Below are 16,998 nucleotides of genomic sequence, written 5' to 3'. Positions count from 1 at the left end.
TGGATGTAAATTCCTAGTGCAGAATGGGCCTCAGTTATTGCAGGTAACTGCTCATACAGAGCCACTGATTAGCTCTAACTGCTATTTGACACATTATTAGTAGGTGATTAATGCACAGGGGTGTATGTGTGTGTGTGAGAAACATACTGTGGATTCAGATAATTAAGCTTTTTGGGTAAAAGGAATTTGGATAACTGGAATTGTACTGTATGTGTATATTTGCTTATGTAAAAATAAATGTTCAGATTAACAGTTTTCACTTAATGTAGGTTTTATATTTTAGTCAAAAGTATGAGATTTCCTAAGATTTGGTGATTTTAATTACATAAAGCATTCAGTAGTGATCAAAGAGCAGTACTTACTGAGTTTTAGAGAAAGAAGGGAGGACAACTATACTTCTTTGAAAGTTGCTATTAGCAACTTATTTGCACATAACTCTGTGTAATGTCCCTGATACAGTGATAGCTATAAATATATTTATTTTGTACAGATGTAACCTTGTATGTCAAAACAGGCCAATTTTTGCTGATGGCAGGTGCAATAAATTCTTTCTGTATCATTGGAAAGAGATAATATATCAGAAAATGCTACATCTTGAAAAAGATTATTCTGAAAATTGCAGAGTCAAGCAGCTATTTATCTGACCTTAGCGTGTTGAGTTTGATTTATCATTCCCAGGGGTAACTGGGATATTAACTATTTGAATCCTATTAGACAAAAGTATGTATTAATTTCAAGAGGCAGTTATCAGAATCTCCTGGTTTTCAGATTGTGCACAAACTGAGCATTTAAGAAAAATTGGGATTTACACCTGCATTTCTTGATTTCAGTGTGAATTCAGAGTATTCAATGGGAGTTTTGGGTGTTTCAGGAAGTGAAGGGCAAGATTCCTACTGTGTACTTTTTTTCTTTGGTTACAAGTTTGGGCAACAACTGGTTTCAGGCATAGGTTGTAACCTAAACATATAGAAAGATTTGGTAAAATGGAATTGCTCCAAGCAACCATCAACATGTAAATGAAACCAGAAGGTGTTTTGCTAAAGCAATGGAGAAGTCTGGTTTTAGGAGATGGTGAACTCATGCAGTAAGAAAATTGAAGTCTAGATTTGGTAAATACAAAGAAAAGTGATTTTCAGAGATTTTGCTTTAAAATATAATCCGTTTGCAAGTTTTAAACCCATGTTCTGTTAATTATTAGAAATCTTACACTATTTTTTAAATTGTTTCCATAAAAATCTCTGCAGTTCACCTTTTAAAATTTGCATTTCTTTGCAGATATGAAGTAAGTGCATATTTGGGGAGGATAATGCCTGCAGCTCTCTACAGTTATCCTGTTTGGGACATACAACATTAATACTCAGCAGTGGTTAATGCATCGACTATAGCAGTTGCCTGATGAGACTGTTGCATCAATATATCAGAGTGACAGCTCTGATATATTTAAGACCAGATTTCTATTTAAAGCTCAACTATTCTAAGTAATCTAAAAGTCATTCGGTTAATCAGATTGCCTTGAAATTTGGTGTGCTTCTTGCAGGTGTGTGGTGCTGTTAGTGACCCAACTTTGAGTCCACTGACAAAACAGTTCCCAAAATACAGTCTTCATGGGGGAAAAGCTTTTCTTAAAGTTGACACATTTTGACAACATATTTTGCTCACAGGTACTGACCTGACCAGGGCTCAGATCGTTGCACCAGGGTCTCCAGTGCTCAACAGTTACCCCAATTATCGGGTACCCATCTGAATGTAAAAGTATAGTTGTTGCTCTACATCAGCCATATGAAGAAGAAACCCAACAGAATGTATAGCCCGCACTAGCCCTTTGGGGATAATCAAATTAAAATGTATTTTAGCAACAGTTTTTTTGTCCAGCTACGCATACACAGGCTCATAGGCCTACTTGGGTGCCTAATGGATTACGCTGGGCACCATAAGCTAATTTTCTGAAAACTACCTCAACATTGCAGGAACTGGGTAGATCTGAGCACTATCCTAGAACTTTGAGTTCTAATCCAACCCAGGGCAGAAATCTCAAGTGAAAGAGGCAGTCACGTTGGTCCAATCTGCCTTTATAAATTTTTTTTTCTTTTTTTTTTTTTAATTTTGAAGAAATGTAATGTGAATACAGCAGAATATTCAGGAGGTACTGAAACAATTTTCTGAACAGATGATAAACTACACAAGCAAATGCTCACTGGGAGACAAGGGTAATTAGGGTGAAAAAGTTTATGGAAATGTGGGAGAGGGGTTCCGGGATTAGATGATGGGGAGGGGATGAGGACTGGGGGAGTGAGAAGGGAGTAGGTTAATCAGGTGGGACACTGGGAAAAGAAACATGGGGCTGGGTGATAGGGACTGTGGAAGAATAGGGGCAAGGACACCTATTAGTCCACGTTCCCCTCCAATGTGTGTGTCATAATCTGAGGGTACCCAGTGCATCCATGGGGTGTGATCCCCCTCCCTGCCCCTTCACATGAGCCAGGTTCTCGGGGCTTGCTTTTCTGGGGGAAGGGAGTCTGAGCCTGTTTCCCTCTCCCTATGTGAGCCAGGATCTGGGGAGACCTGCACCTTTGGGTGGGGATAGGAGCATAAAACTGGCATGCTCAGAGCACGCATGAAGAACACACTGCTGACACTGGGGTGAAGAGCTGAGAATGGGTGTGTTGACATGTTCAGAAATTCTTCAACACGGCGGTTGGGGGTGCGAAGGGAACACCCACTGACATGAACAAAGCAGTTCACACATCTAATAGCTATTGTTTCAGGCTGTATTAATCTGCAGCAGGTATTCTATTTCAGCCTGTGAACAATTCATTGACTGGCCACTTCATACCTCTCTGGGCCTGCAGTGCTGCTGATCGGATGTGGAGTGCCCAATTTCTTCCATTCCTCCATCTAATTTCATAAAAAATTATGGGAGCACCAGCTCTGCTCTGGTCTTAACTCTATGGGCTCATCTACATTTCTAATGCTACAATGGCACAGCTGTGCCACTGTATTGCTTTAGTGTAGACACTGCCTATGCTGATGGGAGCTGTTCTTCTGTCAGTTTAGGTATCCACCTCCCCAAAAGACAGTGGCTAGGTCAACAAAAGAATTCTTCTGTTGACTTAGCGCTATCTACGTGGGTATTTAGGTCATTTTAACTATACTGCTGGTGGGGGGGGGGGGAGGGGGAGGGCTGGATTTTTCACTCCCCTGATTGACACATTTAAACTAGTCTAATTTTCTAGTGTTTGAGTTTTGCTGATCTTGATGTTCTGGAAGGGCACAAGATATCAGCCAGCAAACCTAACTCTATGGCCATGAAATTTGTTGCCATTTAATAAAGTACTAAGGTTGGATTACAAGGTAGGGTTACAAGGGTACTTTTAGAATCTATTAGTTCATTGTTAATAACAGTTATTAACATGATAAGATATGTTTTATTTCCAAATAAGCTTTTGTAGCGCCATGGAAGGATGAGCCCTTGATATTGCTGTTTATATTGTACAGAGATATTCACTCTTAGAACTGAACTTCTGAACTTGGCAGCCTTGGCCCAATAATAATGCAAGGATTAAAAGATCAGTGTTTTGATAAACCATGGATGTACTGAGGTTGTGCATGGCCTTCATGTCGTAGTCAATATAGAATAATTTATAAACTGAGCTTTCATAAAACAATGTTTTTGATAGATGTTGCTTAAACTTGCCTCCTGCTAAAAATATATATTTTACAGTTCCTAATATTATTGATGTATGAGCTTCTTATCTTGTACAGTCACTGACTCATAGGGGTAATAATAATAATTTCAATAAATCTAGAAAGCTTTCATGTTACTATAAGAATAACCTGACTTTCCTTCAGACCTCTAGAAGCTCATGAACAAAGAGAAGTGGGATACAAAAGCTGCACATTTTACTAAGGGATTATTTGAGTTTCCAGAATTCTGATATCTTTAATCAATTATATACTGTAAGGTAAGATTCTCTGTTTTGAGGTTTAGTCGTTGCAATTAGCAAATACTTTTGTTGCTGGTGGTTTGTTTTGGCACTTTGCTTGTTTGCCAGAAGCTAGGGAATGGGCAACATGGGAATGGATCACTTGATGATAACCTGTCTGTTCTGTTCATTCCCTCTGGGGCACCTGACATTGGCCACTGTCGGCAGACAGGACACTGGGCTAGATGGACTTTTGGTCTGACCTAGTCTGGCCATTCTTATGTTCTTATATAATAGCACAGGGACACATTCAAAATAATCTGGACAAATTGGAGAAATGGTCTGAAGTAAATAGAATGAAATTCAATAAGGGACAAATGCAAAGTACTGCACTTAGGAAGGAACAATCAGTTGTACACATACAAAATGGAAAGACTGCCAGAAAGGAGTACTGCAGAAAGGGATTTGGGGGTCAGCGTGGATCACATGCTAAATATGAGTCAACAGTGCGACTCTGTTGCCAAAAAAAAAAAAAAAAAAAAAAAGCATCATTCTGGGATGTATTAGCAGGAGTGTTATAAGCAAGACATGAGAAGTAATTATTTTCTCTACTCTGCACTGATTAGGCCTCAACTAGAGTATTGTGTCCTGTTCAGGGAGCCACATTTCAGGAAAGATGTGGATAAATTAGAGAAAGTTCAGAGTAGAGCAACAAATGATTAAAGGTCTAGAAAAACCTGAGCTATGAGGAAGATAGAGAAATTTGTTTGTTGAATCTGGAGAATAGAAGACAGGCGGGACATGGTCAGGGGGTAAATAACACATCCTGATTCACTTTCTCTACACCAGTCATGATGTCATAGCTCTCTAGCATATCCCCAACCCCTCTAGTTGTCTCTTTCTAAGCTGAACAGTCCCAGTCTTTTTAACCTTTCCTCATTTTTGTTGCCCTTCTCTAAATTTTTCCAATTCTAATATATTTTTTGAGATGGGGGGGGGGGGGTGACCATAACTGTGCAGTATTCAAGGTGTGGGTGTAACACATATTATATAGTGGCATTGTAATATTGTCTGCCTTATTATCTACCCCTTTCCTAGTGGTTCCTAACATTTGTTAGCTTTTTGACTGCTGCTGCACATTGAGCAGATGTTTTCAGAGAACTATCCACAGTGACCTCAAGATCTTTCTTGAGTGGTAACAGCTAATTTAGACCCCATCATAGTGCATATGTAGTTGGGATTATGTTTACCAATGTACATTACTTTGCATTTATCAACATTGAATTTCGTCTGCCATTTTGTTGCCAGGCAATAGTTTTGTGAGACACCTTTGTAACTCTTTGCAGTCAGCTTTGGATTTTAACTCTATTTTAACTAGTTACTGGTCCATGAGAGGATATCCCCTTTTATCCTTTGAGTGCCTAGATTTGTTCTTGGAAACAGCTGACCTGTTTTGGCTGAAACTTTCCAAAACAAACTCAACCTTAGCAGAAACCCCGCATGGAAAGTTCAGCCCCAGATGGTTTAAAGATTGGCAGTTATAAGGAACTGAAAAACAGAGGGAAGGGTCGGGCAACCATCATAATAGGCAGTGCTACCAGTCCTTGTATAGTCTACTTGAAAAATTCACAGCACAAGCTTTAGCATTGTGCTTCCTTCCACCTGTGTGGTTTGATATATTGCCTGCATGATAGTAAAATAGCATAAGGATGCATAACAATGTTAAAGGTGCAGGGGGAAATCAAAACTTTCCATTAAGGAAAACATTACTGAGGGCACATGTGCAACCCCAGGAAAATATATAGTTAAGGACGTGATACATTTTTAAAGTCCACACCCAGAAAAGACAACAACCATGTAGCTGAGGGGTAACTGTTCGTTAAATCCTATCCACTTCTTTCAGCACTGCGTAGGAAGAAAGCTGCCCATTCACCTGTCAGTTTACAAATGAAGTAGAGGTGATTTTCATTTAATATTCATAAAAGATCATGGTGTGGATGAAAGACTTGGTGAGAGAACTCTTTACTACAGAATGTGAAACCAAGAGTATAATATGCAGTATTTTTTATCCTAAGGAAATTTTATCTTCAATATTGATAATTTCAGCAGATAACTTTAAAAATCATATAAATTATGTTGTAACAGCTAAGTAGCAAAATATTTTCCATTATAACTCTCTGTTTTTTGAACATTTTGCCTCAGTTGGTCTCTCCGCATTGTTTTGGAGAGCTGGGTAAACATATTTAGGGCTTTATAATGTCATCACAATCATGACGTTTTCAAATGGAAAAAATGTTGCTGAATGATGACACTGAATTTGCCCTGTGTCCAATTCTACTGAGTAGTTTGTGTTTGCTAAGTTTAAAAATGTCATTTGTACAATGAATTCTGTACGTTTTCAGAGGTGCTCTGACATATGCACTGTAGGAAATGCTTGTCAGGTATAAGCTGCTATATTAACCTCAGATACTCTGTGAATGGAGGATTTTCATCCACTGAAGGGCTTCCAATCAGTAGGGCTTTATTTAAAAGTCAAGAACATTTTGTGGGAAACCCCAGGACGTGGTTAGAAGAGATCCCTCCTGCATCTGCTGTTCTCCCTATTCAAATGTGCACTAGATAGGGAGCAAGGAAGGTCCCTAAAGGGAAGGAGTTTCGTATGATCTGAAGGTTAGCTGTGACACCGGAGGTCATGGCCTAAACTTGCTTTGGACACACTGAACTGGGTCAATGTGCTGACTTCTATTTGAATTTCTTACAGCTTCTTCTTCTTCTTCTTTTTGTAGTTTTGTTCCTGCAATGGGTTGAAAGTGCAAATCCCGTTTCTCATGCCTGGAAGTGGTGCTCATTGTCCTCTTCACGCTGATGACAATAATTGCTTTGATTCTTCTCATTTTTCCTCTTTGCCCCTAAAAAAAGCAGGACTGCAGATGATAATGGCAAGTTACTTAAGGTATTTTGATTCCATTGTCAGATGCCATGCAAACTGTTTTGATATAGAACGTTGTACTGGTCCTTGATTGAAGCTTCATGAGCAAAGGCTGAAAATGAATTTATTACAAACTAACTGGAAGTGTGTGAATTTATGATACTTATTTCTATTATGTTGATGTTTAGTTAGAAGCATCAGCTAGGATTTGGTCCCATTGTGCATAAAACACAATATAAACTATAAACACATAGCGAGCGAGATTTCCTGCGCTCAGGATTTTACAGTGTAAACAGCATGTAGACTAACGTGGAAGAGGAAACAGAAACAGAAAAGTGAGTGACTTGCCCAGAGTTACACAGCAGAGACAGAATAAAAAAAATCCTTATCGCCTGACTTTCTATCCAGTGCGCTCTCCACTAGACCAGTGGGTTTCAAACTATGGGTTGCGACCCAGTACTGGGTCGTGGAACGTAAGGCTCTGGGTTGCAGTGGCTCTGGTCAGCACTGCCGACCGGGCCGTTGAAAGTCCCATTGGCGGTGCTTCCTGGCTAAGGCAGGCTCGTCCCTACCTGTTCTGACACCGTGCTGCGCCCTGGAAGCAGCCAACAGCAGGTCCGGCTCCTAGGCAGGGGAATCATGGGGCTCCACGTGCTGCCCCCACCCATGCACCGGCTCCCATTGGCCGGGAAGTTGGGGGGCGGTGCTTGCAGGTGAGAGCTGCATGGAGCTGCTTTCGTGCCTCCACCTAGGAGCTGGACCTGCTGCTGACTGCTTCTGAGGTGCAATGCCATCTGCTGTGCCAGGACAGGCAGGAAGCCTGTCCTCTGCACTCCTGCTGCAACTGCTGCACCTGAGCCCCACAACCTGGAGCCCCTCCTGTACCCAAACCCCTCATCCCCGGCCCTAATCCAGAGTCTGCACCCCCTCAACCCAGAGCTCCCTCCTGTACCCCAAACCTCTCATCTCTGGCCCCACCCAGAGCCTGCATCCCCCAGCCTAGAGTCCTGACCCCCTCCCGCACCCCCAACTCCTCTGCCCCAGCCCAGAGCCCCCTCCCACACCCTTGAACCCCTCATTCCTGGCCCCACCCTGCAGGCCTCACCCCCGCACCTCAACCCTCTGCCCCATCCCTGAGCTCCTTTCACACCCCAAACCCCTCATCCCAGCTCCATTGGGTCACGGTCATCAACAATTTTCTTCAACTGGGTCACCAGAAAAAAGTTGAAAACCACTGCACTAGATCATGCTGACTGCCATATATTGCTTAACAATTGAGTCATAATAATCATAAAATGAAAAGAGTCTTGCCCATAGGTCACTGGGAACTTAGGCTCCTACAACTACATTTTTTTCATAATAAGATCAATCTTTGAATTAACTGAATACGTCATCCAATTATGCACATACACAAATTGTGGTGAGCAAAAATTGTTTGTATAGTCTGAGTAGATAGACATAGGTATACCATGGGTTGTAGGTACTAGGACCCACTTGGTTAACACGAGTCAAGCAGAAGTAACTGCCTGTCTGACCAAGGTCTTAGAACCTTCCACACTGTTACACACCCTGTTATGTCCAATCTGTTCTAACTAAGTCTCTATATGAGGCTCCCTTGTCTGTCGAAGGATAACAACACAGAGGGTGAGATTGTGTCTTGCACCTCAAAGCAGCACACTCAGAGCCTAAAGGGAGGATGTGCTATGTGGTTTTAAGAAGGCTTTGCAGCCTCCTCATCCCTTGATTGCTACACAAAGGCTACAAGGGCTCCAGCATAATTTAATAGTACTCTGGGCATAAGTTATGGCACCCTTCTTGAGCTGTCCTGGGGGCCACTGTATGCCTGAAATCTTTGCAGTATATAAACAGTGCACACCCTGAGTACAACCCTTCCTGCATGTCTTTTCAAAGGAGGCCTTGGAGGCGTAGCCTTATGGCAGTTGCCCCTCAATATCTGCATCAAGAAATCCTCCCTCCGCATTTCTGGAGCTTGTAGGCCCCCTTTATGCTGCTCCAGCTCTTTTACCTGGTGTAGAGGAGCTGGAGTGGGGGTGAGGATCTGACCCCAAGAATTAAATGTTAAGTTTTGAATAGGTCCAGGATTTAATGGTCTGTTTTTCATCTTTCTTTATTACAAGTTTAGTGATTTGTTTTTCGGATTCAAACAACTGTCAGTAGTGTGAAACACTGACTGCCATGCCACTACCTATCTTAGGGTCTTTATGAAACTACCGGGTTCCTATCCACTTCTGTGAGGATGAATACTGAAATTGAATAATGTAATCAGCAGAATAACCTTTGAGTTATTTATTTTGATGTTAATTCAATTTAGTTTTCACTTTCCCCACATTTTCAGTTTTGATATTCAAAAGAGTTTTGCCCTGACAATGCAGAACTGCATCATAGAAGTTGTCAAGGACAAGCTTTAAGTTTAGCATATTGAAGAAGCATCATTGAAAAGAAATTATCCCATTATGGTTAGTGAGTTGGGCTGTATACATAGGCCTGGAACATATTTTTCAGCAACATCCGTTTAAAAAAGCTGGCAGAAGCTCTATGTGCATGTAATAGTGAACTACGCTGACACAAACAGAATATTGATGGAGTTGAGAAGACTTGTTTCAAAGGTTAGTGTACAACGATTGTGAATTTTCTTCAGCCTATAAGTAGGACCATGGGTGCTTGCTCTGAATGCAGGGATCTGAAACCCCATATATGCTACAGGAAGGTAGTTTTGATATCAGGTTCAAAGATGGTAAATCCCACAGCTATTTGGCAACCATATATTAATGGGACTCCTCACCATACACAGCAGTTATAAATAACAGAAAATTTACCTGATAATCCAGTGTCCTCCTGTTCAGTTTTGTGAGGAAAAAATATGTCTGTTCGTTTCTGATATGTTCATTGCATTCATGTTTTCACTCATATTAACTCAAATCCCTTCAGCTGATGGTTCCTAAAACTACCTGATTGGTGTTGGTCGAGCTGACTGCACTGGACCAGTTGCAGAAGTCCCTTTGGTATGTATAGGAACTTAATAAAGTATCTGTTGAAACATGTTATCTTAGTATTCTTTCATGTACCAAATCCCAGAGCTTGTATAGCACTGCTTATGTTTCTTACAAATAGAACTTTACATTACATTTACATTACATGGGGCAGGATCACCCTTTGTTTTCAGTCTTCAATCTACATAGAATGAATATCTCAAAGAACCATTCTTCAGAAATTTGCTTGATTTTTTTTTTTGCTGCCCAGATATTTAAATACTGAATCATCAAGTATAATTTTATTCAATGTTGGTAGACAGAAACCGGAAAAATCAGAGGGAAAATATTTTTTTTTAATTTTAAAACTTACATAACTGTATTATGAAAACTGGGTGAACATAATCACTGTGTAAATGTAATACTCATGGGGTGTGTATGTGCATTGAATATTTTTTTTACTGTATGCTATTCTAACTTACCCCTCCAAGCTCCCCTCCCGCAGCGCGCTGTGTCCCCGCTCCTCTGTCTACCTCCAGGTGCTTCCTGCCGCCAAACAGCTGTTTGGCAGAGCTAGTGCTTCCAGGAGGGAGGGGGGAGGAGCAGCGGGGAGCCGCAGCTCAGGGGAGGAGGCGGAGAAGAGGCAGGGCAGGGGCAGGGATTTGGGGAAGGGGTTGGAAGGGGGCGGGGGGGAGTTGGGTGGAGACTTCGGGGAAAGGGTGGGCAGGGCAGCGGTGGAGTGGGGGTGGGCCGGCGGGCAGGCTTTTGTACCTTATATGAAAAGTGTCAGTGATGCGGCACTTGGGCCAATATACTAGACCTCATGTGGCCCTTGTGGTGATTCAAGTTGAGATCCCTGAGTTATAGGATACTTAATATTAGGGCTGTCAATTAATCACAGTTAACTCGTGATTAACTCAAAAAAATTAATCGCGATTAATCGTACTGTTAAACAACAGAATAGCAATTGAAATTTATTGAATATGTTTGGATATTTTTCTGCTTTTTCAAATATATTGATTACAATTACAACACAGAATACAAAGTGTACAGTGCTCGCTATTTATTATTTTTATTACAAAAATTCGCACTGTAAAAATGATAAAAGAAATAGGTATTTTTCAATCACCTCATACAAGTACTGTAGTGCAATCTCTTTATTATGAAAGTGCAATTTACAAATCTAGTTTTTGTTACATAACTGCACTCAGAAACAAAACAATGTAAAACTTTAGAGCAGGGGTTCTCAAACTTGGGGTCAGGATCCCTCAGGAGGTTGAGGTTATTATGTGGGGGAGGCGGTCACGAGTTGTCAGTTTCCACCCCAAACCCCACTTTCCCTTGAGCATTATAATGGGGTTATATGTGTTTTTAATTCATAGGGGGAGGGCGCACTCAGAGCCCTGCTATGTGAAAGGGATTACCAGTACAAAAGTTTGAGAATCACTGCTTTAGGAGCCTATAAATCCACCCAGTCCTACTTCTTGTTCAGCCAATCGCAAAGAGAAACAAGTTTGTTATATTTATGGGAGATAATGCTGCCTGCTTCTTGTTTACAATGTCACCTGAAAGTGAGAACAGCACCAGTTGTAGCCGGTGTAGCGCCAGATGTGCTAAAGATTCATATGCCTCTTCATGGTCTGGCTATCATTCCAGAGGGCATGCTTCCATGCTGATGATGCTCATTAAAAAAATAATGCATTAATTAAATTTGTGACTGAACTCCTTTGGAGAGAATTGTATGTGTCCTGCTCTGTTTTACCTGCATTCTGTCATATATTTCATGTTATAGCAGTCTCAGATGATGACCCAGCACATGTTGTTCATTTTAAGAACACTTTTGCTGCAAATTTGACAAAATGCAAAGAAGATACCAATTTCTGAAGATAGCTACAGCACTCCACCCAAGATTTAAGAATCTGAAGTGCTTTCCAAAATCTGAGAGGGACAAGGTGTGCAGCATGCTTTCAGAAGTCTTAAAAGAGCAACACTCTGATGTGGAAACTACAGAACCCGAACCACCAAAAAGAAAATCAACCTTCTGCTAGTGGCATCTGACTCAGATGATGGAAATGAACATGCGATGGTCTGCATTGCTTTGGATTGTTATCAAGTAGAACACGTCATCAGCGTGGATGCATGTTCTCTGGAGTGGCGGTTAAAGCATCAAGGGACATATGAATCTTTAGTGCATCTGGCATGTAAATATCTTTCAACGCCAGTTACAACAGTGCCATGCAAAATGTCTGTTCTCATTTTCAGGTGATATTGTAAACAAGAAGCAGGCAGCATTATCTTCTGCAAATGTAAACAAACTTATTTGAGCAATTTGCTGAACAAGAAGTAGGACTGATTGGACTTGTAGGCTCTAAAGTTTTACATTGTTTTATTTTTGAATGCAGGGTTTTTTAGTACATAATTCTACCTTTTGTAAATTCAACTTTCATGATAAAGAGATTGCACTACAATCCTTGTATTAGGTGAATTGAAAAATATATATTTTGTTTTTTACAGTGCAAATATTTGTAATAAAATAAATATAAAGTGAGCACTGAACACTTTGTATTCTGTGTTGTAATTGAAATCAGTATATTTGAAAATATATAAAACATCCAAAATATTTAAATAAATGGTATTCTATTATTAACAGCACAATTAATCACAATTAATTTTTTTAATCTCTTGACAGCCCTACTTAATATATAACCTATATCATTCTGTTTTTAATGGTTAGCTATAATTTGGGTCCTGTGATGATTTTGCTTGGAGAAATATATGCAAGTGGAAATATGTATCAATAAATTGGTCAGTGGGCTTGGCCTAATGCTGTGTTCTGCTGCAGATGGGCTATGCCAATCCAAAGCAGCTGGCTGGTGGAATTCTCTCTCGTCTATATAGTCGAGCTTTCATTGTGGCAGAGCCTGATGATTCCAAAAGAGTGGTGTTTGTTAGTGCTGACATAGGCATGGTGTCTCAAAGACTTAGGCTGGAGGTATGTGAATAAAATCATTGCTCTTTCCTTTTTGTGTTAGTTTATTATTATTAACAATAATAAAAATAAATATTGTCACACTTACCCCAATCAGGCTTGCAGCCTCATTGTTTTAGATGCTGTATAAACATGTAGGAAGAGGCACTGCTTGTCCCAAAGAGCTGACAATCCTTTGATGGACAAAGGAGGGCTTTATTATGTTTGTATTAGTGGAAAACTTAGCAACAGATCATGCCTGACAGTCCCCTGTAATATATGATTTCCATTACTACTTAGTGGTGCTAACAGGTGTACAGAAATTCTGAAAATGTATTTAGAATAAAAATTTGTAAATCAAAAATGTATTTAATTGTTTTCTGTTTAGCTAACAGAATAGGTGGCTTCTAGATGATGTTTCAGTGCAGGTTATGCTACCTCAGGTAATTTAATTATGATGAGTCTAGTTTCAGCCAGAAGTTAAAATCGAGTATTTTCATCTCACTTATGTCCCAGGCACCCAGAACTGGTCCTATGGATAATGTATGATACTTGTCTGCGGTGCACACTTGGTTGCCAAAGCACAGTGGCATATTGTTTTCTTGCCTGTAGTGCCTTCTTGGTAGCCGGCGAGCTAGTGTGGGATGAATATCATCAATTAAATGTTCCTAATTTACATTCTTAGAAGATCAAACTGGTGAGAGTGTCAAGAAAGGGTGAATGGTGGGAAGAAATGGGAATCGTCTACATAATTTTCATATGTCTTGTAATAATAAATAAGACTGGCTATAAATAAACCTTAGCAGCCTTTATTTACTGGATTTAACAACTTCAAGGGTTCTTTGCTGAGTGGTCAGATACACTTCCAATTACTCAGTCATTAGTGTGTCGGGGAGAGGGTAGGCGGATGGCTATGGGAAAGGAGGACTATGCTATTACCAGAAAAATAAAAAAAAGAAAGAAACCCAGGATTATACATATCTATTACTGCCTTGATGCAAGGGCTGACCTTTCAGGCATAATAGAAAAACACTCCGTAATTACTGCCTCCTTCCTTTTAGGTAATCAAGAAATTGAAGAGTAAATATGGGGAGCTATACAGACAAGACAATATTATACTGAGTGGCACTCACACCCATTCAGGACCTGCAGGCTATTTCCAATATACTATCTTTTTGCTAACTAGCAAGGGACTTAACAAACCATCCCTTAATGCCCTTGTAAATGGGATTATAAAGGTAGGTGTTTTCAGTTAAATTTTCTCCCTAAAATTTATGAAACATGTATAGCAGGGATAACCTTTGGTGTTATTTTTTATTATTAGTATAGGAGTAGCCGAAGAACTGTCATGGGGAGATTAGTTTTTAGTGTTTCATGACATCATCATCTTATTTGTTGAAATGTTTTAGATTTATCATGACCAATTTGGTCAGGGTAGCAAACAAAATGCGGCGCTATTTCTTATGAAGAGATGATTTAATATTACTTAAAATGTTAAGTAGTTTGAGATATTAGCTCTTTTAATTTCTAAAGGATAACACTACATCAATGTATATTAAAAAAAAAGTGCAACAAGCAATAGTCGCAGATCATTATTGTAGGTATAATGATCATCTTTCCGTGTCTGGACTTTTAGTAAGGTCCTTAGACCGAGAAGACTCAACTTGCTTTCTATGTAGCACTTCTTCACGGTTACTGTACTGAATTTCCTTGCCTTTCTGCTTTTCAGAGCATTGATATAGACAACAGAATATGAAAAAAGGAAGACTTTTTATCAATAAAGGTTTGGTAGAAATAGCCAAATCAACCGAAGTCCTTACTCTTATCTTCAGAATCCAGAGCTTGAAAGAAACGGTGAAGAAGAAGGGGGAAGCTGTAGCTCTTAAAAACAAGCATGAACTATTGTCAAAAAAATGTTTGAAAAACTACATTTCTGTATGTCATTGAAGGCAAATCAGATGTGGAAATTGCCCTAACCTGGGAAATTCAGAGCCCAACTTTCCCCTACCAGGGGATGATGGGATCTGGGACTTTTTAGCAACAATAAAGTGCAAAAAACTGCAACTTTATGCTGATGGAAAAGGAGTACTTGTGGCACCTTAGAGACTAACAAATTTATTAGAGCATAAGCTTTCGTGAGCTACAGCTCACTTCATCGAAAGCTTATGCGCTAATAAATTTGTTAGTCTCTAAGGTGCCACAAGTTTCCTTTTCTTTTTGCGAATACAGACCTACACGGCTGCTACTATGAAACCTGTCTTTATGCTGATGGTAGCCAACGCACCCAGGTGGCTCATGCTTCACTTTTTACTGTGCTCCTGAGAACATGTGCTGGTACCTCTGGTATCTTGCTGTGTAGGGAATCTTCTACTCTAGATGACCTCATGCTGGGTTTTTGAAATTAAATAAAGCGTTCCAAGGTTAGCATTGTGGTCAGATACACCTCTTCCGATTGGAAGAACTACTACGTTTAAAAGAAACATTTGGGCATAATTCTGGCAGCTAAGAAACTAAACAGATTTACTGGGCCCGATTTTCAGTCAACACAAGCCTCCTTTATGGCCCCCTATCAGTGTAAAAAGGCCTTAAATGGGATCAAATAGCCCCTGAGAATACCCCCCCCCAATGGGAGGGCCTTCCTGACTGGGGAAGGGATTCTAAACCAGCCCCAACTCACAGCCCATGGTGTTTCTCGGACACTGGGTCACACAACACTATACCTGTTCTCTGCTACCCATGGTCCATAGGAAGCCTCAGAATGCAGAGCGTAAGTTACAGAGGCTCAAGGCTATTCTAAGGTTTGCACTGGGGGCTGCCCACCCACCCCTGCAATTGCCACAGAATATGGGATGCCCAAAGGGACCTACAAGTCACTCATTTTTGTCACTCCCCATTCCATTCCTGCCCTGAGTGCAGAAAAACAGTAACTGAGAATCTGGCCTCTATGTTTCATTTAGAAAACATGTCACTGTTATAAATTCAAATTTTGGTTAGATAGTGACAAAAATGGAAAGCAATATCTACAGGCTTTGTAGAAAATAGTTTTATCTCACAGCAAAATGAGAGTTCAGTTTTCTTCAGGCAAGCTGCACATAATACGGAATGTGATTTTTGTCATTGAATTCAGCAGCTTTTTACCAAAGCGCCTTGTAAATATAGCAGTTGGAAACTGATGATCTCAATTCATTTTCTTGTTTGGCATATAACAGAGTCATTTACAGGTCATGATGTTGGTTGTGGCACTAAAGTGATTTCTCTGTTTTGTTGTCCAGGTATTCATCAAACACAGACAAAGAAATGGTGGTACTGAAGATGGTAGATGTAAATGGACAGGAGCTAGGCCTTCTCAGGTACTGAATCCAAAAGTAAAATTCACTCTCAAACACTAAAAATAAGCTATGCCCCCAAACTTGTCTTGTCTATTGATTGTGTTCTTTGTAGTCATCAAAAATGCCCATGATAACCTTTCTCCTTGAAGTCATTCATTCAAATCCCTCTCATAGACCAAGGGCAGTGGAGGCTAAGGTAGCTTTAAGCCACCTTTGCACCCTACCTATTTAAGTTACGGCCACCTCCCCAGGCTGCCTCATGGGCTGCAGCACTGCCCAGGATTTCCTCAGTGCAATGTGCTGTGGCCGTGCCACTGGTGCACTCCCTACATCAGGGCTTGTGAAGTAGTCCATGGAAAGCAGCTCCACAGCTGTCTTTCCCCCTTAGCAACTGCACCAAGGGAATCCTCCCTTAGCTGGATGCAGGGCTTTTAGGGTCACTTTATGCTACTCTGGCCCTTTTACCCAATGCAAAGGGGCTGGAGCAGGGGATGAGGATCTTTCTTCTTGTGTCTATTTCAATAAAATATCTCATATATTGTGTAAAATATGCCATTGTCTCACTAAGGCCTTGACTTCATATGCTGAGATATCATGTAAAATAGTGCATGTCAGTAACTCATTTTCTATTAAGCGATTTGAAACTGAGTGTTTGGCTGTACAAAGTTCAGAAGTCAAGGCCAGGTACACAAATAACAAAACTTGCAATACTTGCCCAACTTTTGAACTTTCCCATTTAGCCCAGGGAATGAACAGCTGAGTGGGGTCCAGCTCTGTCACAAGGGACCTGAAGCTTTACTGTGCAGGGGGATTTTTGTACCTCTTTTTCACCCTGCTGCACACAGTTGTGCACTCTATA

The 16,998-nt window shown here is 40.5% G+C and overlaps 1 pseudogene; it reads left to right on the top strand.

Moving 5' to 3' along the window:
* Positions 1-6,716: 6,716 nt before the first annotated feature.
* Positions 6,717-16,998, top strand: part of LOC119859013 — a 37,062-nt pseudogene continuing 26,780 nt past the window's right edge.

This window comes from Dermochelys coriacea, chromosome 7 (genome assembly GCF_009764565.3).
Source record: "Dermochelys coriacea isolate rDerCor1 chromosome 7, rDerCor1.pri.v4, whole genome shotgun sequence".
NCBI lineage: Eukaryota > Metazoa > Chordata > Testudines > Dermochelyidae > Dermochelys > Dermochelys coriacea.
This window is presented reverse-complemented; position numbering and strand designations above follow the sequence as displayed.